Genomic DNA, 24,972 nt, shown 5'->3' on the forward strand with positions numbered 1-24,972 from the left:
GAAACCCAAACGCGAGAGATCAGGACCCCCGAGTGCAGCCTCTTCCCACCACCCGAACCATCATGGCTGACTTCAACTAGGGCCCTTCCTACGAGCTCTCGGCCAAAGTCAAGATCAAGATTGCTTCCAAATAGGATTATCAAACAAAAGATTTTCACAACTGGATAGCAGAGGTCAGCTGGGCTTCAAGGAGGGCATCCTGCTCTGTGAACTCATCAACAAGCTGCAGGCAGGCCCAATGAAGAAAGTCAATGAGTCCTCATTAAACTGGCCTCAGCGGAGAATATTGGCAACTTTATTAAAGCTATTCAGGCTTATGGTGTGAAGCCACGTGACATATTTGAAGTAAGTGATCTTTTTAGGATGGAAACATGACCCAAGTTCAGGCTACTCTGGTGGCCCTAGTAGGTTGGCAAGCACAAAAGGATACAGCCATGGACATCAGGGTTAAATATGCAGAAAAACAAACACGACGTTAGGATGAAGGAAAATTAAAAGCTGCTGAAACTGTAATTGGATTGCAGATGGGAACCAACGAAGTGCCAGCCAGGCAGGTATGTCAACTTACGGGACTACAGGCATCTTTATGATCCCAACATGCAAACTGACAAACGTTTTGACCAGACCACAATTTGTCTGCAGATGGTCACTAACAAAGCAGACAGCCAGGCAGGGATGTTAGCACCAGGCACCAGAAGGGCCATCTACTATCAGAAGCTAACATTACAGCCAGTAGACCACTTGACAATTTCTCTACAGATGGGTACCAACAAAGTGGCTTCCCAGAAAAGAATGGGTGTGCCTGGGCTTGGGGGGCAAGTATATGGTCGCAAATACTGTGCTGCTCTGACAGAAACCATCATTCACAACAGAAACAAATGGTTTGAAAATCAGTGATAGTGATTATTACACAGAATACCCAGATGACTAACATGGCGAGTACCAAGGTGACTGCCCTAGAGATTACCAATATGGCGACCAAGGCATTGATCACTAGATTCACAGAAAAGAACTCAGTATTTAGTCTACTGTTTTCATTCAGTGAGAACCAAGCTATCTTTAAATAATTTTTATCTTGTCTTCCTAAAACACTATTAAGCTTATTGTACCTTAAAAAAATTGACTTATATACATTCCTTTCTCCTGTATCTGCCTCTTCCCTAAATAGTTGCCTTTTCTTGTTGTAATAGTTAAATCCTACAGCATAACCAATAACTAGCATTTGAAATAAAAAGGAATACTGTGAAAGGGGAGAATTCTTGCACAGCCAATTCTTTTATTAAAGATCTACGCATTTTTACAATCTTAAACTAGTATTTTCAAACAATAGGAAACTACTATTTTTGTACAGTTTAGTGTATCTGATTTCTGCCTGGAAGACTAAGCTCATCCTTATTTCTAAATATGGTCTTTGCCAACCAAACCTAAGATGCAACATTTTAGAAATTTACATAATGAATGTTGCCACCATATTGTTTAATTTTTAAATAAAGTCATGATTAGTGTGTGTTTATGATTATATTTGTACTCGTTCTCTTCCTTAGCTGACAAGATCTTTTCAGAAAGAGTGATGTTTCCAAAGGAGTATGTATGAAATGGTCTGCAGACATTTAGATCCGGGTGGTGCATTTGCTCTTCCTGATTTCGCCAATGTATCAGTGTGGAGCTGCTCTGTATCCTTCAACTGTATTGACTGCTGAATGTCTCAGCATGAAATTATCACACTACATTTTTTTTTTAGAGATGGAGTTTCGCTCTTGTTGCCTAAACTGGAGTGCAATGGCGCAACCTCCGCCTCCTGGGTTCAAGAGATTCTCCTGCCTCAGCCTCCAGAGTAGCAGGGATTACAGGCACACTCCACCAAGCCCGGCTAATTTCTTTTTTTTTTTTTTTGAGACAGAGTCTTGCTCTGTCACCCAGGCTAGAGTGCAGTGGCGTGATGTTGGCTCACTGCAACCTCCACTTCCCGAGTTCAAGCAATTCTCCTGCCTCAACCTCCGGAATAGCTGGGATTACAGGCATGTGCTACCACGCCCGGCTAATTTTTGTATTTTTAGTAGAGACAGGGTTTCACCATCTTGGCCAGGCTGGTCTCGAACTCCTGACCTCATGATCCAACCCCCTTGGCCTCCCAAAGTGCTGGGATTACAGGCGTGAGCCACCACACCCGGCCATTTTTTGTATTTTTAGTAGAAACAGGGTTTCACCATGTTGACCAGGCTGGTCTGGAACTCCTGACCTCACGATCCACCCACCTCAGCCTCCCAAAGTGATGGGATTACAGATGTAAGCCACCACACCCAGCCCACACTACATTTTTTATACATAAATTTTGTTTGAACATTCAAAAAATAAAATAATTAAACACATTAATCATGAGTTTTCAATTTTTTATTTTAGAATAATTAGGGGAAAATTGGACAATAGATCTAATTGCTAAGAGGAAATTTTAAAACTTAGGTTAACCCCCAACACTTTTTCCAATGAATTCTAGTTTTTCTCTTTTTTCCTCTTCATGCTGAATAGTTCCTTGTCATCCTGTACAGATAAACAAACAAAAAATTCTTGCATAAGAAAAACATAAATACAATTCTTCCTTCTTCTGCATTAGAAAATATCCTGTTGTACTGGGTGTGGTTGCTCATGCCTATAATCCCAGCACTTTGGGAGGCTGAAGCAGGAGGATCACTTGCCCAGGAGCTGGAGACTAGCCTGGGCAACATGGGGAAAACCCATCTCTACAAAACACACACACACACAAAAAAAAACAAAACAACTAGCCAGGTGTGGTGATGCACACCTGTAGTGCCAGCTGTTCAGGAGGCTGAAGTAGGAGGATTGCTTGAGTCCAGAAGGTGGAGGCTGCAGTGAGCCATGATCACACCACTGCAGTCCAGCCTTGGTGACAGGGTGAGACCCTCCAAGAAAGAAAGAGAGACAGAAAGAGGGGAAAAGGAGAAGGGGAGAAGAGGGGAAGGGGGGAAAGGGGGGGAGGAAGGAAGGAGAAAGAAAGAAAGAAAAAGAAAGAAAGAGAAAGAAAGAAAGAAAGAGAAAGAAGAAAGAAAAAGAAAGAAATCTTGTTTTAGCATGTGACTCACTTGTGAATACAAGCTTGTTTTAAACTCATGTTCTGTTTCTCCACAAATTCCTATTAAAAGCTAGATTAAAATATAAATGACTAGATAAAAATGGTTTTAAGAGTCTCTTTATATAAATACCAATCAGAAGTAGAAAAATACATAGATGGAATTGCCTCAAATAATGCAAAGAAGTCTGTCATAGCAACATAAGTATTATATGAAGAACTGGTGGAATACTCAGAATTGTTCAGAATCTACAAGTTTTGTGCATACAGAGCCAATGAGAGCCAGTGAGAGCTGAGGGTCACCCTGATCTTTTAACTTCCTTGGATTAAATGCCAGGACCAAGATTTGCGGACAGTCTGGCACCCTGCCAATCAATGATGGATGGGGCTTCCCAGAGGAGCCTCACATTCTTATGGTTACCCCTGACTGCAGGCCTGTATTTCTACTCAATTGGATGTCAATGTGGATCCTAGCATAGTCCTCTACAGGCTGCTTCTGTTCTGTACCAAATCAATCCAGATATGGAAGTGGCTTTTCTTCCCAAACAAACAAAATTCAGAAAACAAGCAATAAGTAAAGCCCATGTTCACACCAATACTCCACTTGGCAGACTTTATACAGGAGGTTGGAGAAGATCAAAGAAATTTACATCATAGCAATGCAAACAACAGATGAGGATAGTATAACCTGGTTCCAAAACCACTTTGGCTCGCCTCCCTGCCATGGGATTGCTGGTCACACCAACCCTAGTGAAGCTTCTGCCCCCTCAGCATCTTGCTAAGTTCCCTCTCTTTCTCCTCTCTCTCCTCTCAATTCCTAAATCCTGCTGACTGCAAGTGCAGAACATTTAGCTCTTCTATTTCCTTTTCTCCTGCTAACCCCATGTGATTTGTTATTTTTTTAAACAAAGCCAGTTCCTCGAAACGGAAATGCTAATGTTGCTACAAAGAATGTTTTTTATAATGCATCTTCCGTTGTAATCATAGAATCTTAGAAGGCATTTGGTCCAACACCCTTGAGAAATCTGTAAGAAAAAGGGATTAATGACTTACTCAAGATCTCATAACTTAGAAGCAGCAGAGCAAGCACAAAAACCCTATTCTCCCAACTCTGTCTGATGTGTTTTCTATTACTAAATGCAAATGCTAAGACAGTTTAATATTCATTAATAAGAATCACTAGACAAAGTGTTAATTTTATGTTTGTTTATTATATTGTAAGAAAGTAACAAATCTAATACAAGTAGTCCCAAAAACTTTGAATCATCAAATATTTTTTGAGCACATAAATATTCCAGGTTGAGTAAATGCTTTTGTTTGACACGTAGATCCTTTGTGGCATGGTCCCAAATTACCTAATTTATGTCTATAAATACCATCTATATACTGATGACTCTCCAAATTTATGTATCTCCACTCCTGACCTCAGCTCTGTACTCGTGTATCTAAATGCCTTCTTTACCAAGCTGACTGGTTGGCTAAAAGGCAAGACACAATTCCTGGATCCTTTCTCCGCGGCCCCTTAAATAGTTCCTTCCTTGGATTCTCCATTTCAGTAAATAGCATCACAGCTGCCTAGTTGCTCAGGCCAAAAATCTTCTGACTTATCTTTGATTTAGCTCATTCAGTTAAAATCTATGCCTACTCTACGAGTTCCTCTCACAAAATAGATACTGATTCCATTCCGTCTGTCTCAACCATAACCACCTTATCTAAGCTCCATGAGCTCATGACTAGGCTGCTGTAAGAGACTTCTTGCTAGCTACTTTCAGTCATCCAAATTCCTGCCTTCTACAGTCTATTATTCACAAAGCCAAAGTGGTTCTTAAAAGTGTAAAACACATAATACTCTTGCTCAAAACCCTCCACTGCCTTTCCAAGCATGACCACCAAGTCCCTTTCTTGAGCCTACAGGGCTGTGCATGACCTGGCCCTGTTTCTCTGTGATTAAATATATCATCCTCTTGTTATGGCTTTTATTTCATGCCTTGTTTAAGAAATCCTTTCTATTGCAAGAACATAAGGACATTCTCCTAATTTTTTTGTAAAGGTCTGTAATCCGTGTGGAATTGATTATGGTGTATGGTGTGATGAAGGAATCCAGTTTCCTTTTTTCCTCATAAATAGCCAATTACCTCCACATTACTTATTGGACAGCCCATTCTTTCTTCACTGGGCAAATCATATTTCTATGAATGGGGTCTGTTTCTGGTTCTCGGTTCTGTTCCATTGGTCTATATTTCTGTAGATCTGAGCCAATACTGGATTATAATAATTATTAGAGCTTTATACTAAACCTTGATTTCTGATAAGGCAGGATCCCCACTTGCACCTTTTCTTCCGCAGGAATTTCTCAGTTATTGTTGGATATTTGCTTTCCTGCATACATTTTAGAATTAGCATTGCTTATAAATCTGCACTTATTCCTATGGTAGCTTGCATTGAATTTACAAATTACACTGGTAGTAATGGTAATTATGAATAGATGTTGAACATTATCGAGTGCTTTGTGTGCATCTGTTGACATCGTCTTAATGCTTTTCTCCTCTAATGTGGTGATTGACAAATTCAATAAAATAATTTTCTATTGTTAAGCTAATTTTTATCCCAATATAACCCAATGTGACCATGTTTTTCATACATTGCTGGATTTAATTTACCAATATTTAAGATATTGTGACAATGTTCATAAGTAAGTTCATATTATTTTTGTCTTGTTTTGGAATCAAGATGATAGTAGCCTTAGAAAATAAACTCCCTCTTTTTCTAACTCTCAGGAAGATCTTCTGTAGTATAATTATCTCTTCCTTGAAAGATTGGTAAAACTCACCTATCAAGGATCTGGGCCTGGGTTTCTTTTCTTTTGATAGGGTCTCACTTTGTCACCCAGGCTGGAGTGCAGTGGTGTGATTATAACTGAATGAGCAACCTTGATCACCTGGGCTCAAACGATCCCTCCAGCCTCAGCCTCCCAAGTAGCTGGAACCACAGGCACGTGCCACCACACCCAACTAATTTTTGTGTTTTTTGTAGAGATGGGGTTTTGCCATGTTGCCCAGGCCTGGGTTTCTTTATGAGAACATTTTAAACTACTAATTTTACCTTTAATTAATCATTATGGGATTGTTTATGCTATTTTTTCCTTGAACTAGTTTTGGCTAGTTAGATGTTTCTAGAAATTTGTCCTTTTATCTAAACATTCTAATTACTAGCATGTAACTTTTTATATAATTTTCTTTCATCATGTCTTCTGTACTCATGAGTATATCCCTTTTTTTATTCCTAATTGTTTACTTGTGCCATCTCTCATTTCCATAGAGTAAAGTCATTGGAGTTTTATCTGTATTGTTAGTGTATTTCAAAACACAACTTCTGACATTGTCAAATCTCTCTGGTGTATTTTAGTTTACTATTTCATTTATTTCTCTACTTTTGTTTTTTCATTCCTGCTGCTTTCTTGAGTTTATTCTGTTTTCTTTTTTCCCCTAACTTAAGTTGGCTCTGTAGTTCACTAATTCTTAATCCTTCTTCTTTTCTCATATGTTCACTTTGATTTTCCTCAAATTACCTCTTTAACTTTATCCTCTGTTTTGGTAATTAGTATTCCCATTATAATTCTATGTTATGTGTCTCTGATAGTAATTCTTTGAAGTTTTTCTGGACTTGCTTTAAGGACTACTGCATGCCAATTTTTGCAAATGTTGCATGTACTTTTGAAATGATGATGTGTTCCTTAGTTATTAGAGTTCTTGCTTTCTTGGGTGCTGGTAACTTTTGAGTTCATATGAGGTTGGATTTAAACCATGGGAATTCGGAGGGGCTTGCAGAGAAATGCTTTCCTCCAGAGATGATTTATGTTTGTTTCTGCAAGGTGCCTGCAGATCCTCAGCTGAACACTTGTCATGACATTTCAGCTCACTCTCAGGTTCTACTGTCACTTTAAGTTGCTAACACAGTCACAGGTCAGAAACTAATATATCCAGTCCCTGGCAGTAGCCAAAGCCCTTTGATTGAATATTAAATCTCCTCTCCTCCTGCCACCTGCAAAGAGAACTATGGGTACTACCCCTCTTCCCTCTTTCCCGTCTTCCCAGCATTCCCTTCCCACCATAGCTTGCCAATTGTAGTCTTTGAGTCCTCCAGAATCAGGACCAGGGGAGAGGGGATTAGGGAAAAGGAGCCACACTACAGCAGGGCCATCCTTGCGACAAGTATGGCTGGCTGCTTCTTTCTCTCATAGACACCTTGTGAGTACTTCAAAGATTCTCCTGTTGGATTTTTCCAATTGCAATGCATGAGACATGGGTGATGCTTTTTTTTAATTTTTAATCAGAAATTTTTTTTAGTGCAGTTTTAGGCTTGCAGCAAAATTGAGAAGGTACAGCCATAACTCTTAATTCAGGTAGACAAGGAGGTGACCGCCACATGCACAGCCCCACACATTTACAGCCCCCCATATCAACATCCCCTCCAGTGTGGTACATTCGTTACAATTGATGAGCCTACATTGACACATCATCACTCAAAGCCCACAGTTAACATTAGACCTCACTCTTGCTGTTATACATTCTATAAATTTTGATGAATGTATAATGAGATGTGTCCATCATTATAGTATCATACAGAGTGGTTTCAGTTCCCTCAAATCCTCTGTGCTCCACCCATTTATCCCTCCCTCCCCTCTAATCCCTGGCACCACTGATCTTTTTACTGTCTTCCTAGTTTTGCCTTTTCCAGAATGTCATACAATTGGAATCACACAGTGTGCATGAAGAAGCCTTTTCAAGATTTGCCTCTTTCACTTGGTAATATGCATTTAAGCCTCCTCCATATGTTTTCATTACTTGATAGCTCATTTCTTCTTCAGAGCTGAGTAATATTCCATTGTATGGGCATACCACAGCTTCTTCATCCATTCACTCCCTGCAGGACATCTTGATTGCTTCCAAGCTTTGGCAATTATGAGTGAAACTGCTGTACACATCTGTGTGCCATTTTCTCTATGGACATGAGTTTTCACCTCCTTTGGGTAAATGTCAAGGAGTGTGAATGATGGCTCCTGTGGTAAGAGTATGTTTGGTTTTGTAAGAACTGCCCATTGTCTTCCAAAGTGGGTGACGGCCTTTCTCCCAATGGAACCAGCTGCTTCCCCTCAGCCCGCCTGCAGTTCTTCTTGCAGACTCTTAGGAGGAGTCCATTACCTCCTCCATCCTGGCCACTGGACAAGGTCTTAAAGTGCCTTCAGGCTGACTTCCCCCCCTACATGGACCACATCTGGCCCACGGAGCACCCCATCAATTCCTCAGGGAGTACAGTTACTTCCTTGATGCAACAGCACCTCCCCTGCGCTGCACCTTGCCAGCTGGTGCCTCCTCCCCTGTTCTTGCCTAGTAACTATGGATTGAGTACAAAACATGGTGTGGCAAGGAATATGTTCCCTTCCTCCAGAAAGGCTTTCTTTGCTTGTGGCAGAAGACAGACTGCATGCAGGCCATCTGCACACATCCCAGCAGAAACCGAGCCCATCAGAGCCTGTGTTGCTCTTGTCTGAAGGCCGCTCGCCTGCTGGCCCTTACTCTTGCCACTTGGTCTCCTGGGTCTCAGCTGACAACCTGAGGTGCTTACAGGGCGCCTGCTCCTTTGTGCCTGAACTGACAGTTACGTCCACCCAGCACCACCAGCGTGCCAGCATCTTGGCTTAGCTCTCCAGCCTCTTAGCAGCTGCTTCTGTTTGGTTTCTGGGCATTGCATTGTTCACACGCACAGCTTAGACATCAGGAAATGGTTTGAAGAGAAATCGCACGAAGACTCAATTTTCCCTGGTTCCCTTTTCTCTGTGTTCATGGCCCATCAAGTCCTGACAACTTTGTATCCTGAATTCCCATTTTTTTGACTGTGGCAAGCTATGAGCTGCCACTTTCTGTCTGGGTTTCACACCCCATGACAGGACCTGAATCAGCGAATGCTCCCGGGGGACAAAAACAGCTGCAAAGAAAGAACTGACTTCAATGCACTTGTCTCCTTTCGAACATCTTGGCCCTTGGATTCCAGCAACCTTGGTTGCTCTTTGATGTTCTCAGACTACTCTATTACATTTTATTTGGTTTGGTTTTCACAGTTCTTCAGCAGGAGGGTTATTCTGGTACAAAATACTCCCTCACAGCCAGAAATGGAAATCCCCTTTAAGTTTTTTGAGGTTTTGTTTTTGTTTTTGTTTTTTTCAAAAAATGTACTAGGTGGCATTTTTCTTATATAATGAACATGTTTTCTCTTTGCTTTAAATGTGAAAGATAATTTGACATAGAACAAAAATGTTTGGTTCACAAACACTTTATCCTCAAAATTCTGTAGATGTGGTTCCATATTCTTTTTTTTTTCCCCCCCTGGAGACAGAGTTTTGCTCTTGTTGCCCAGGCTGGAGTGCAATGGCGCCATCTCAGCTCACAGCAACCTGTGCCTTTCAGGTTCAAGCAATTCTCCTGCCTCAGCCTCCCAAGTAGCTGGGATTACAGGCATGCACCACCACACCAGCTAATTTTGTATTTTTAGTAGAGATGGGATTTCACCATGTTGGCCAGGCTGGTCTCGAACTCCTGACCTCAGGTGATCCTCCCAAAGTGCTGGGATTACAGGCATGAGCCACCGAGCCCAGCCAGCCATACTCTTTTTGCACTCGATGATTCAGAGGATAACTCCAATGTGGGCCCTACCTTTGTTCCTTCGTGAAAATTAAATTAAATTAATTGGACATTAATTAAATTAATGTTTCAAACAATATACTAAAAAGACTGAGATCATATACAAAGCAATGTCTGCACAGATGTTCTGCAGAGGTGGCTGAGAAGGGATCTCACAGCTCCCAAGCCCTCACCACAACCAGAGGGCAGGGGCCAGTGGGCAGCTGGGTGCAGGGATTATTTGTGAGGAGGGGTTTGGGAGGTGGTTTTAGAGTGTTTGTTCCAAGCCCTCCCTGGCTCTTCCACAAGTGTTGGGGTGAAGTGGTGCAGAGGGAGATATTGTGTCATGGAGCCCTGGGAAGCACTGAGATTAAGAAACCTCTCTCGGTAGGCCGAGGTGGGCGGATCACGAGGTCAGGAATTCCAGACCAGCCTGACCAACATGGTGAAACCCCGTCTCTACTAAAAATACAAAAATTAGCCAGGCGTGGTGGGCACCTGTAATCCCAGCTACTCAGGAGGCAGGGGCAGAAGAATTGCTTGAACCCGCGAGGCAGAGGGGCAGAGGTTGCAGTGAGCCCAGATCGCACCATTGCACTCCAGCCTGGGTGACAGAGTGAGACTGTCTCAAAAAAACAAAAAAGAAGAAACCTCTCTCATTTAGCCTTCTATCTAACGATGTTTCTATACTGACCATGTTTAGAAATTAGCAAATAGCATATGGTCTCAACTAAATTAAACACCCACAGAAAAAAATAGTTTAAGGAAACATACCAAAAGGATTATTATGTATTTAGAATCTGGGTAATATTTAATTTTTGTTTTCATATATTTCCTTATTTTCCAAAAATTGAGAAGAACATCTACTACTTTTATAATGAAAAATCATATTTTCTAAATGCCTAAACACACAATGTTTAACACAACACTACGTACGCTGTATATATATGTTTAAAATACAATTAGGTAAAAATTATCCACATGGAAAATACCTGGATAGAACTCCCCGCCCTCCACACACACACACACACACACACACACACACACAAATCCCAGTGTTTTCGTCTGCATAGCGATTTCTCTATATGTATCTGTAAATTTTGAAATTTTTATGTAATGGGGGAGGGAAGGGGAAACTTTAAGAAAACACCAGTCCCCACTCCAAAACCACGCCCAGCTACTTCTTGTATTTTTAGTAGAGATGAGGGCTCACCACGTTGGCCAGGCTGGTCTCCAGCTCCTGAGCTCAAATGATCCACCCGCCTCAGCCTCCCAGTGTTGGGATTACAGGCGTGAGCCACCGCGCCCGGCGGTTCGTTTCATTTTCCTTCACTACCTTTCCTCGCTCACTCCACTGGCTCGTTCTTGGAGCCCCGACTCCTCTACACTGGGTCCCACTACACTGGCCCTTGGTACATACATTCCCACACTGTCAGTCAACTCTTTCACCCCCACTCTGCGAGTCCCATCTCCCCGGGAGCCCGCGAGCTCCTGGGACAAGGATGTGACCATCCCCAAGCTCCTTCTCCAGGCTGAGCTCAGGGGGGGGCCTTCCACAAATGCGATTAAACTGAACAGGCGCCCTTCCACCCTCAGCCTTTCCTGGCCCTCATCCTTGGAATTCCCAGCCCCCCAGCTTTGCTTGGGAAATCAAAGGAGGCCAAAAGGCACAAAACAGCTCACTGGGGAGAAAAACCCGAGTCTCCCTCCCAGGTCAGTAATGAGTGCGGCCGGAGGAAGGGCAGCCCCTGGCACAGTCGGTTCCTTAACAGCTCCTGCCCCAGAAGCTGCCTTCGGATGGACAGCCGGGTGAATCGCCATGAAAAATTAATCAGCCTCTGCCTGTCCGCGGCCTAGATGGGCGCAAAGCAGATGACCTGGCAGGAACCAGCCGCAGTGAAGCCACCGCAACCGCAGCCGCAGCCGCAGAGGGGAGGCCGTGCACCCGCCAGCCGGGAGAGCCGCGCGCCTGAGCCAGGCGCACGTAGGAAGTGGGCCACGAGACTGGAGGCCACCGAGATGGAGGCCCCGGCACTCGGGCTCAGGTCTTTCTGCTTAGCACGTACTCTTGGAATCCAGCACGCCCTGCTCCGGCCGGCGCCTCCAATCCTGAAGCGCGCACCTGGGAACTCACGCACCGCCCAGCCGCGAGGGGCTTGGCGTGGCTGAAAGCCACGTTATTCTCGAAAACACCCGTGGGAAGCACACGCTGAGCTCCCGGGACCCCGAGTATGCAAAGAGGCCGGCCCTGCGAGACTAAATAAGTCTCTCCCCCTAGGACCTAGTCCCTTGCCACCAGCTCCCGCGGCCACCGCGCAGCCAGAGCGCACCGTCCCTAGGGCTTTGGCGGTGGCCAGAGCCAGCAAGAGCGGCGGCCTGGAGCTGGGGTGGTGAGGGCGGATGGCAGGTTGGAGAAATGCAACCGAGCCGCAGGTTTCTAGAGGCCTCTACAGCCCCTGCCATCTGGGCACTGCACAGACAGACGCTGCGTGAGACCTGGAGCTCGCCACCTCCATGCGGCGCTGCCAGCCACTCCGCTGCGGGTGCAGGAGCATTCCATGTCGGGGACTGAGGGACCAGCGCCGGCTCCCCAGTTCTCTGCATTGTGAAGTCATTTTCTTAAACTCGAGCTTTAAATAACCACCGATGACTTGCCTACGGGCCACGCAGATGCTATGCTCTGACCTCGCTGGGATGTGCAGAATTTTTCTACTGTTTTGCTTTTGAATCAAATTAGGGAGTTTAGAGAAGTTTTAGATTCAGGTCAGGCTTTCCCAGGACCTCCAGGCTGTGGACTGTGCTGGAGCTTAGGCCAACAGCGCCATCTGGTGGTTATGATCCGCATATACCCGCCAATGCCTGCAGACCGGAGAGAGTGATGTAATGGTCCACAATTGTTCCTGAAGCCAGCTCTGCAGCAGGCCAGATGTTATGGGTGTTTTATACCCCAGTTTTTCGTGTAAGTCACTGAGCGAGGGGGTTTCTTCATAGGACGAATTCTATATGCTGTAACGGAAATTCCCCTTTTTGCAATCTATTCTAGAGAGGGTGGATTTGAAGCTAGGGAGACATAGGACATAAAAAATCCAATCTCTTTGATTCCCAGCCTGACTACCTGACTTTACCAGGTCCCACCAAGACAGGATGTGAATGCATGCCTCTTGATTCCAACAGGATGTGGAACTGTTTTACATTCCTATGCTGTCATGGCCTCCACCAGCTCATGCATTCCTTCAGGACTGAAAGCAGACTCCAGACTGCCTGAAAAATTCCCGGGACACTGATCCTCACCAGAGTTGCCCCTCTGTCCCTCAGACATCCTTTTATTCCCTTACTACCCCAGCCTGTGGCTGGCCTCCCGCCAGGGCGCTGCAGCACCTCGGACCCCTCAGCTGTCTCTCTACTCTTTGCCTTTTACCTTGACTTGCCCAGCACCCTGCAGTTGCTTTTTTGTCTTTACCCCATCTGGCCAAGACTAACTAGAGAATGTCACCAAACTATGCCAATTGGACCAGCTGCAAATTTAGGCTGTGGGACTTCAGAGGAGCCCTCACTGCAACTCACAGTTTTCAGCATTTGTTGATTCCTGCATTGCAGATATTCCAAATGTTTCCTTCTAATTTTTAGCTCTTGCCCTTACAGTATCTCACAATTTGAGAAACAACGTCTACTTTACAGAGTTGAAGTTGGCCTCATGTCAGTTTCCTCAATGTTGCCTCTTTTGCCCTTAAAATGTTTGTATCACCTTATTTTTTCATTCTACGTTACTTCAACAGGGAAAAATCCTTTGTCTTTCCAAACCAAATGCATCTGCTTTTATCTCTAACATAAAATATGAAGCCCAAACAAAGCAGGAAAAAAAAAACTCAAAATAGAAGCAAAAGGAAACTTCAAGAAACTATCATTAACATTCTCAGAAGAATGAATAAAAAATATTGCACACATGAAAAAAGGATGCCGCAAGAAAAGGAATATTCAGGAGGTGGAAAAATCCTATTAGAAATTAAAAAATATGATAGCAACAATGAAAGTTTCAAAAGAAGAGTTAGAATAGAAATTTAGTGAAGCCTTCCAGAAAGTACAATAAAAAGGCAAAAGGGCAATTTTTAGAAAGAAGGAAAACTACAACATTAGCCCAAGAGGCCAAGTCAGCTACGTAATTTGAGACTCAGTGAAAAATGATGATGTGGAGTTCTCTGTTTAAGAATTTTGGCTGGGCGCGGTGGCTCACACCTGTAATCCCAGCACTTTGGGAGGCCGAGGCAGATGGATCACAAGGTCAAGAGATCGAGACCATCCTGGCCAACATGATGAAACACCGTCTCTACTAAAAATAAAAAAAATTAGCTGGGCGTGGTAGGATGTGCCTGTAGTCCCAGCTACTCCAGAGGCTGAGACGGGAGAATCACTTGAACCCAGGAGGCAGAGATTGCAGTGAGCTGAGATCGCACCACTGCACTCCAGTCTGGTGACAGAGGAAGACTCCGTCTATCTTGAAGAAGCTGGGGTCAGTGCAATGCACCTGTAATTCGAGCCACTTGGGAGATTGGCTTGAGGCGGGAGGATGGCTTGAGTCCAGGAGTTCAAGACCAGCCTGGGCAACATAGTGAGACCCTGTCTCTTAAAAAAAAAAAAAAAAATTAGCCGGGCATGGTGGCTCATGTCTGTAGTCTCAGCTACTGGGAAGGATTGTTTGAGCCCAGGAGTTAACGCTGCAGTGAACCTTTTCTAGTTCTTTATTAATTTTTTTTAGAAACAGGGTCTCACTCTGTTCAATTCTAGCTCATTGCAGCCTTGAACTCCTGGACTTCAACGATCCTACCACCTCAGCCTCCTGAATAACTGAGACTACAGGGACGTGCCACCATGCCCAGATAATTTTTTAAATTTTTATTTTGTAGAGAAAATGTCTCACTGTGTTGCCCAGCCTGGTCTCAAACTCCTGGGCTCAAGCAATCCTCCTGCCTCAGCCTCCCAAAGTGCTGGCCTGAGCCACTGTGCCCAGCCCCTTCTCTAGTTCTAACTAGTGACCTTCTCTAGTGAGTCTCAGCCAGATGAGGTGTAAGACATCATGTCACTGCACTCCAGCCTGGATGACAGAGCAAGACCCCGCAAAAAGTCTTTAAAAATTTCAGGGTGGCAACCGGAGAGCATTAAACCCAGTGGGGGGTTGCTGCAGTGGGCACAGTCCTTCGGTCCCTGCTTTATACCTTGTGATTCAGGGTTCCCAGCAACCCATGCCATGAGGAATCCTCATCAGCGTTAAAACCATAGGTCACACACTGCCTTGCAGGCTGTTTTAAAGTAGGTGGAAGGCGAGGATGCCATGTCAGCCCTGAGGATTTAAAGCCATGTTCTACAGAAGCCTTACCACATGTGACTGTTCAGACCTAGATCTGGCTCGTTTGATGCAGTTGTGCTGCCAGTGTAAACTACACATCAGATTTCACATAAAAAACAATGTCAAGTAGGTCATTAACCATTGCATTATGTTGAATACATGTTGTAGTGATGTTTTGGATTTATTTGGTTAAATAATGCTTTATTAAAATTAAGTTTACCAGTTTCTTTTTACTTTTTAAAAATGTGGCTACTAGAACATTTTCAAAATGTAGCTCCCGTTGTATTGTGATCCAAGAATCCTGGTCTAAAGAGATTTATTATGGAACCAGTCACCAACCTAGTGATTTGTGGGTTTTATTTCTTGCTCTTCCATGACAAGGGGTCAGGGCAGCAGGCCTGGCCATGGCTGGATTCATCCATTTCCAAGGAAGAAAGCAGACACCACTGTAAGTATTTCAAAGCGGAAGAGATTTCATATAGGAAATTTGGTTACCAAATTCTTATTAAAACTGGAAAAACAAGGAAAATGTGGTGTTTCCAGAAATCCTGAACTGCAGAAAGCTGCTACCACTTTTACAGGATCCAGTGCTCAGGTGAGCCCATACAACCCGGTCCCTGCACTGTTGCTCGGCAGCTCCAAGACTTTGTAGTCATGTGCTGGCAACCCAGGCAGGAGCCTATAGCTGCTGTTGTTAGTGAAGACACACTGGCACAGTCGCAGGAGCCAACAGTCACCTTCTATGCTGAGTTGGAGTCACTGACATTTGCTAAGAGAGGGCCTACCAGAAAAATAATGGTTTCTATCTTTTACACTTTCTAATTGCTGGGAATTCCTCCAATTGGCGGACCTAACCAGAACCCAGGTGGGAAGAGGGTCTGTTAAATGCAGTTTGCAATCTTCCAGCCCTGATGGTAAAAAGGAGAGGGTAGTAGGGCAAGCCACAAAAGCCTTCTATAGAATCTCTCCTAAAAGATGAAATGGGTAAATGGAGCTGAATGTACTGAGAGGAAAGCATCTGGGAAAATGGGAATGAATTATTGATAATGATACAAACTAAGAGAGCAATAAAAATGGAAAAAGAAGTCAATTATAAACTCTGGGAAAAACAAAAGTCTTACAATAAGGAAACATAATCACAGTACACTACTTGGTTGTGTTGTGAACAATGTTTCTGCGGTCATAATATTAATTCTGAATATTCGTTTACCAGATATTAAGTATAATTTTATTGGGGTGATGGGTCAAGTAGGAGAGGGTATGTGCAGGAGGTAGGGCAAGTTGAGATCTAGGAAGTCAACACATTAGTTCACACCTAGCTGGGAGAGAATCAAGAAATCACAGCTTAGGTGTTTTCTTGCTTTTAATGTTTGAAAGTGTATCCTAAAGAAAACAGCTGACCAGTTAAAACAGGGAGTGAGGATCTGGAAGGAGGCAGGAGACAGGGCTCTACAGTTTGAGGTTTTAAAACGTAGGGAGTTATATAATTGCTTTTAATGATGTACATGTAAACCTATGCCTCACATTCAATAAATATAAACTTATATACAATACAAATGTTTCTACAAATTATTGTATATAAAATTCAAGAAAATTTTTACTTCATAAATGAGAAAAACTCTCACTCCTTAAAATCTTCCACTTCTCATAAAACATTGATTATATACCCAAATTTATAGTAATGATGAAAAGAACATGTCATTACTGTCAGGGTAAAGCAAAGCTTGACAGCACTGAGCGGTATGATTTATTTATGGAAGGAAGAGTTGACTGAGCAAGAAGCTAACTGTGATCATCTTTAGCCATTTTCTTTACCATAAATTTAAGTCCACTTATTCTTTGGGTGAGCAGTTGTGGTTACCAACACTGTTTTGAAAGGATACATGGATGGTGTCATTTCAATCTGTCAGCCATGCCACGATTGGTAGTTAGGTGACTTTGAAATCTGTGTTAACTCTTTGAAGCTAAATGGTATCTCAACAGAGAACTTACTGCTCACCAAATGCCTCACCTCCTACAGTTGAGTAGGGCCATGTGACTTATCCTAGTCAACACACAGTGAGCGAAGTGATGTGTGTCCATTCTGAGCCAAAGCATTTTAGAGCCAGTGCCCAACTTTTCAGCTCTGTCCCCGCAGCCACGGTGATTGTTGAGATGAGAGTCTCCTATGTGGAGGAGAATCACGAGGTGGTGACAGCACCTTGAATTGTTGAGTTACCACATGGGGGAAGGTTACACTAGGAGTCACCCATCATTCAGTGAACTTTGGGTGGTTGAAAAATAAATGGTTATTGCTTTAAAGCCTTGAGATTTGGGCATGTGTGTTACTAAAATATAAGGCATCCTATCCTGACACATTTCCTTGTGTTGTTTTGGTTATAGTGTGTCATTTTAGTATGTGCTATTTATGGAAATCCCTTTACTAATTCACCATCATAAACCCATCGCCAAGCATATGTAGGCCATGATTCTAATAAGAGCAATGGGTTTTGCTGAGTTCTACCCACTCTGTTACCCTGGGCTGTTAAGAACATTTACTTTAAGGCGATTGTGAACAGGGTGTCTTAGTTCAGGCTAGTTTAACAAAGAACCCTAAAGTAGTTGCCATGAACAACAGAAACTTATTTCTCAGTTCTGGGGTGTGGAAGTCTGAAGTCAGGATGCCAGCATGGTTGGGTTCTGGGTAGGGCTCTCTTGTGGGTTGCAGATGACCAACTTCTCCTAGTTCCCTCACATAGCCAAAAGAGGGCGAGAGGTTTCCGGGGTTCCTTTTATAGGGACACTAATCCCATTCACGAAAGCTCCACCCTATTTACCTCCCAAAGGCCTTTCCTCCTAAGGCCATCATATTGGGGGTGAGGATTTCAACATATGGATTTCGAGCTGGGGGGATGCAAACACTCAATCCATAACAGAGAGGGAGGTATCCCGGGTGGTCACGTAACAAATCTTTTCTCCGTGTGAAGTTAATTCTTTAAGGGAGGTGAACCCACAACGAAATAGCCATTATGTTTTCACTAACGGAAATAACTCACAGAGGAAACAGAATGAAAGGGGTTAGGCTGTTTCGACTGTGTCAGACCTTTCATTCAGTCAATCAATAATAATCGGAAGGCTGCTGAGGTCAATGTACTGTGCCAAGTACAGCATGAGACAGAAAATGAATGGGAAATACATTTAATTTCTCCTATGCAGGAAAGAACAGCCATGGGCAAGCAAAGCTAAACATATCTGCAAAAGTCACAGCTTAGGGCATGAACCCAGGAGGTGGAGCTTGCAGTGAGCTGAGATCGCGCCACTGCATTCCAGCCTGGGCGACAGAGCCAGACTCCGTCTCAAAAAAAAAAAAAAGTCACAGCTTAACACATACACAATAATATTCTTCAAATGTCATTCTTGTGCTGAGGTCAAGGAAGAAAGGGGACTGGAGAAGTTACTAGGCAGGAGAAGTCATGGGAATGGTGTTCCAAGCTGGGCTTAGTAGGAGTCAAAGGACAAGTTTTAGTAGAAAGGGAAGAGAATGGACAGCATATGAAAATATGGACACACAGGACAGCAAAGGGAAGGGCCTGAAATATGCCAAAGGCAAGAATGGGCATGGATGGAGCAAGAGGAATTTAAAAAATGAAGGCCAGGCACAGTGGCTCACGCCTGTAATCCCAACACTTTGGGAGGCCGAGGTGGTTGGATCACCTGAGGTCAGGAGTTTGAGACCAGCCTGGCCAACATGGCGAAACTCCAACTGTACTAAAAATACAAAAGTTAGCCAGGCGTGGTGGTGCGCACCTGTAATCCCAGCTACTCAGGAGGCTGAGGCAGAGAATCGCTTGAACCCAAGAGGTGGAGGTTGCAGTGAGCCGAGATCGCACCACTGCACTCCAGCCTGGGTGACAGAGGAAGACTCTGTCTCAAAAAAAAAAAAAAAAAAAAAAACAAAACCGCTGGGCGAGGTGGCTCACACCTGTAATCCCAGCACTTTCGGAGGCTGAGGCAGGTGGTTCGCTTGAGGCCAGGAATTCGAGACCAGCCCGACCAACATGGAGAAACCCCGTCTCTACTAAAAATACAGGAAAAATTTAACCAGGTGAGGCAGGAGAATCACTTGAACCCGGGAGGTGGAGGTTGCAGTGAGCCGAGATCGCACCACTGCACTCCAGCCTGGGTGACAGAGGAAGACTCTGTCTCAAAAATAAATAAATAAACAAACAAACTGGGGTAGGGAGAAATTAGGGAGGGGCCTTGAAGTCCAGATGAGAACCGTTTAAGAGAATTGTGTAGAGCTTTATATAAAATGATCTGGGAAAGAGAAAGGTTATAGAGGTGGAGAAAGAAGGCCAGACAGGATTTAATGCAACAATTCAACAATGAAATTAAGAATTGGGGTAGTGGCTTGGGGTTTGGAGAAAGTCCAAAGGAAAACTCAAAAGGATCTGAAGATGGAGAGGGGAGGGTTCGAGAAAAGAGTGGAGACATGACTGACCCCACATTTTCAAGCACGGAGAAGTTGAAAGGGGGCTACTTTGTGGTAACTAAGAAGCTTCCAAATTCAACAATATATTTCCCTATAGTCTCAGGGAGAAGAACAAATTAGACGCAAAGAAGACATAGAAAAGAACAAGTAGAGAGGACAATGACCCTAATCTCTTAGCTTTTTGAGGCCAATGATCACATTTACTTATGCTAGTATCCTCTTCATGTGCCTAATATGAGGATGAGTACCTGGAACCAACTAAAAATAGTTACTGAGTAAGAGAATAGGTTAACTCGAAATGATTTCGCTTTCCTGTACAACAGAGATGTTAGCGTGATCCAAAAACCTTCCACTACACACTACAGAGGTTGAGGTCTACATTCCAGAATCACTGAAGGATTTCTCAGAAGAAAGCTAAGTGGGGAAGGAACCAGGTTCACTGATATTGAGTTCATAATAACAACCTTGGTCATCAGAGAGAAATTGTGATTCATGGTTAAATCGTCTCCAATATAATTAACTGGATACAGGTCTGAGTCCTGGACAACAGGGATGTAAATAAGACTGAAAGAGAGCTGCATCATCACTACCACTGTGGAGCAGAAGTGTAGACAGTGACATCCATAGAACTCTGGTGGCTCAAGTTTTGGGTTGGCCACCATGGAGGCAGAAAGAGCTACTGCACACAGCAGAGCAAGGCTGGGTTGCAATGTGCTGGCTGCTCGGAAGCACAGCGTGCAGGCTGCAGCCCATCGTGGCAGTGTACAGATTATTGAAATAATTTTATTCATAAGCACATTTGAAAATGCTCCCACCACCTCCCAGAAGTACTTGAAGCAGTGGAAAATATTGCAGTGAGCTGAGGTCTGAGCGTCAATAAACCAGGACCTGTCAGACTCAGCTGAGATACAATCAGGGCCTTTGCCCAAAGTTCATGAGACTGTGAAGGACAGCACCCAAGCTGGTGCAAATTGCAAATATTTGAGGGTGCATTCCAGCCAAGAGGGGCCACAGCTGATTGGGGAAAGTGGAAAGGGTACAGCAGTAGCCATCCAAAGCTTCTGATCAATAAAGTGTAACCCGTATGTTATGTACCAGTTTCCTGCTGTAATAAAAAGAAGTCTGCAAGAGGATGGTAAACAATTAACTGTACCACACAAACTGTTGTAGAGACATCCGCCCCCTGCCCAAACCTGCCTTGCCCTTTCCTGCCTGTGCCTGCTCGCCGCCCAATCTCTGCATCCTCTGTAGCAGCAGAGCCTCTATTTTGTTCTGGTGGTAATGCGCGCATCTAGTCCTTTCAGCTTGTGTGGGTGGGGAAGACCACGCAGCACATCTCTGCGAGAAGTCTCCAGGTGATGCTTCTCTCTACAAAGGCTTTCTAAAAGGGGGCAGACTCCACTGGTCTGTGCCTTGGCCCGTTGTGCCCTGCTTCTTCTAGCATGGAATGGAGGCTCCCCTGCTAGGCTGGGGTTACCGGCCCTTTTGTGAACATAAGGCTATACACTTTTAGGACGAAAGCCTCATACCTAGGAGGGATGAGCAGAAAGGTAAAAGGAGACTAGTGCCCCGATGGCATCATGGAGCCACTATACCAATCCTGGGTTTCCTACCTCAAGATGCTGGCTTATGAGAGAAAAATAATCCTCCAATCAGGGTAAGCCACCATGCCGGGCTTGTCACTTGTAGCCAATGCTGTTACTGCCTTTGCACCTTTGCTCAAGACATTACCCATCTGAATGGCTCTTTTCTCTCTTCTCAGCTTAACAATTTGTCTCCCACTACAAAACATGCCTCTCTACCCCCCCTAAATCTAGAGTTGACTCTTTTTTTGTACATGACCCCCCTGCAACTACACTGTAAGATTCTGGTGACAGAGACCAAGGCTCATGCTCTTTAAGCTTCCACACAATCCTTGCTCTTGGTAGAACATGGTTCCCACTGAGTGCTTCCCTGAAAAATGTAATTCCACAATACTTTTGCATTAAAGTTCATGAACTATTTGGTCTGAGCTTCAAACTTATAGTGCACTAATCATGATTCATTCAGCAGAATAACTCCAGAATCCAGCCCACACACGGACGCAGCCGGCTACTCCCATGCTGTTAGAAAACACCAGTTCTGGGGGTTCCTCTCTGTGAGCACTCCTAACTGTTCCTGAGGAAACTTTGAGTGACTCATAGTCTCCCTTCTAACATCGCCACCCCTCTGTGCTCTGGCAGGTCCATCTGGCTTTCTATGGCCAAAATAGCATCCTGGGATGACTGTCCCAGAATGTACCAAAATAGGTAAAGGGAGAATTGTGCCTTCAGAGGCATTTGGATGATTGTCCGAAACAGAAAATAATAAGAGTTCTTTTCTGGGCCAGATCCTTTATTTGCCCTCTGTACTAAAGCAGGTTTCCCCCCTCCACCCCATCTGCCCCTTCCTCGGTCCTTTGCAATGCATTATTTCCAACAACAGTAAGCTCTGCCATATGGCCAATAAATATATTGCTCAAGAACGTCAGTGTGTTTCATCAGATGTTCTTCTCCAAAGTTAGAAGGATTGCCACAGTGAACTGGGTGAAGTAGATAGCTCTAATCTGCAACAGCACTATTTCATTGATTCTGATTTCTACCATGTTGCCTAACTGTGGAAAATTATCCCAGTACCCCAGGGTCTGTGTGTGCCCAGTCAGACCAGTGCTGCAGCAGTTCACACAGATCCCAGGTGCTATGGACGAACTAAGCCAAAGAAACCTGCCCTTTGACTCACCCTGGTTGCCCCAGCCTACTACCTCTACATGTGGGCTCAGGTGGGAGCTGCCATGAAAAGGTCTCTCAGTTTCTCCTTATCTGGGTCTCCCACAGGTGGCTCTAATTCCAGGAGCCTTGTGGGAAGCTGCAGACCAGCCAGGGAGCCACTAGAGGGCCCCCTACTAACATCTGCCTGAGCCAGGGGGCTCAGTCCCTCATGTTTTCTGGTATATTCCACACAACTTATCAAACTGCTTATTTTCTTCTTCCATAAAGATTTGGAATACAATAACGATGTCACAGATGTCAAGCGAGGAGAAACTGTTTTTCGTTCATTAACTTTTGGAAAGAAAAGAAATTTAACTTTGGCCAGGAGTGCCCGACTGGGATCGGCGGCACGGCCACAGGGGCACCCTGTGGCTAAACCCCTCATGGAAGGCACTGGAAAGATCCTCTACCCCCAAACGCAGGGCTTAGGGCATCGTCTGTCCTTGCAGAAGCAGGAATCTTGTTAGAGTTACCCAAATACAACATTTCATTAGGAAAGGCTGGGTGTTCTTGCTTTTTAATTAAAAATTTTATTGAGATAATTGTAGATCCACATACGTTTATAACAAAGAAATCAATAGAGAGTGTTACTAATCGATACTTACTTGCTTTACGGATTATTAGTCAATAACCATAAGAAAGAAATCAATAGAGAGTGTTACTAATCAATACTTACTTGCTTTAAGGATTATTAGTCAATAACCAAGAGTCTCATATGTGCTTTATCCAGCTTCCTCCAAAGTAACATTTTTCAAAACTATGACAACCAAGATACAATCTACTAATCAGATTTAGATTTCCCTAGTTTTACTGTTACTCGTGTGTGTGTGGGGGGGGGGTATGTTTAGTTCTATACATTTTTATCATCTGTGGATTCACGCATCTGGCACCAGTCAGGATACTGAACACTTCCACCTCCACAGGGATCCCCGAAGCTGCCCTTTCATAACCACAACCCCTCCCTCCCACGTCTTCACCCTAACCCAAGCCTCTGGCACACACCGATTTCTCCTCCACTTCTAAAATTTCATCATTTCAAAACTATTATAAAAATGGCATAATATAGGCTGTTACTTTTCAGGATTACCTTTTTACTCCCCATGACTCCCTGCAGAGTCATCCAAGTTCGTACAAGTTGATTCATGCATCGATAATTCATTCCTTTGTGCTTGCACGCACTTCAGCACATTTAACCATTCACCTGTCAGAGTCTATCTGGGCTGATTCAAGATTTGACGGTTAAGCAAAACTGCTATTGAACATTTGGGTGATGTTTTTAGCACTGATGGCGAATGACGTTGAACATGTCCGTATCCTTACTTTCTAAGTGTATTTTCTCTGTGAAATATCTCTTCATGTCTGTGCACATTTTCTAACTAAATTGATGTTTCACTGTTGAGTTTTGTGAGTTCTTTATGTTTGGATACTAACACTTTGTTAGATATGTGGTGTGCAAATTTTTTCTGTCTACAGCTTGTCTTTTCATCCTCTTCACATGGACTTTCATAGAGCAAAAGTTTTCTATTTTGATGAGGTCTAGTGTGTCAATTTTTCCATCCATGGATTGTGCTTGTGGTAGCAAGCTCAAGTACTCAAAATTTTATCTAATTTTTTTTCTGAAAATTTTGTAGTTTTACATTTACCTCTAAGACCATGATCCATTGTAAGTTAATGTTTACATAAGGTGTGAGCTTTAGGTCAAAGTTTATTTTTATCTACTGATGTCCAATTGCTCCAGCACCATTTATTGAAAAGCTATCCTTTCTTCAGTAAATTGCTCTTGTACCTTTGTCAAAAACCACTTGGGCAGATTTGTGTGGATCTATTTCCAGGTTTTCTGTCCTGCTCCTTTAATCAATGTGTCTGTTCTTCCACCAATAGCACAGTCGTAATTACCATAGCTATACAGTAACACTATCAGACAGACTGAGTCCTCCTCTGTATTGTTCTTTGTCAAGATTGTTTTACCTATTCTGGAGTCTGTTTTTCCATACGCATTTTAGAATAAGCTTGTTTGTTTCTATTAAAAAATTATCTTGCTGAATTTGACAGGGATTCTATTAAAACTGCAGATCAATTTAGGTAGAATTAACATCTTACCATGCTTAACTTTTCAGTCCATAAACTTCTTTGCTTTTTTTCATCAGTGTGTTCTATTTTTCAGCCTACAGATCCTGTACATATTTTGTTACATTTATACCTAGCATTTCATTTTCTTCAGAACGATTGTAAATGGTATTGCTTTTAAGTTCAGTTTGTAAGTGTTCATTGCTAGTATATAGAAAATTGATTAATTTTTGTGTTATCTTCCATCCCATGGCCTGAACTCACTTATTCATCTTAGGAGTTTGGTTCTTGTAGATTCCCTGAGATTTTCTACATAGACAATTATGCCAGCTGCAATTAAAGACAGTTTCATCTTTTCCATTTTTACTCCTTATCCTTCATTTTCTTATCTCATTTCAGTGGCTAGAACTCTCACCATTATGTTGAATAAGATAAATAAAAGCAGACACTCGACCTTTTTCTGATCTTAGAAAGTATTCAGTCTTTATTAAGTATGATGTTAGCCATAGGTTTTTCATAGATTCTCTTTATCAAGTTGAAATAAT

At 43.3% G+C, this 24,972-nt stretch overlaps 1 protein-coding gene and 2 pseudogenes across 1 annotated transcript in view; 1 reads left to right on the forward strand and 2 right to left on the reverse strand.

The window, feature by feature from the left end:
* F13A1 (coagulation factor XIII A chain) overlaps positions 1-24,972 on the reverse strand; it is a 418,063-nt gene that overhangs the window by 388,296 nt on the left and 4,795 nt on the right. The window lies entirely within an intron of this gene.
* LOC100613846 (snRNA-activating protein complex subunit 5-like) overlaps positions 1-24,972 on the reverse strand; it is a 214,219-nt pseudogene that overhangs the window by 184,452 nt on the left and 4,795 nt on the right.
* Positions 63-997, forward strand: LOC100613669 (calponin-3-like; annotated as a pseudogene).

The sequence above is a fragment of the Pan troglodytes genome, chromosome 5 (genome assembly GCF_028858775.2).
Source record: "Pan troglodytes isolate AG18354 chromosome 5, NHGRI_mPanTro3-v2.0_pri, whole genome shotgun sequence".
NCBI lineage: Eukaryota > Metazoa > Chordata > Mammalia > Primates > Hominidae > Pan > Pan troglodytes.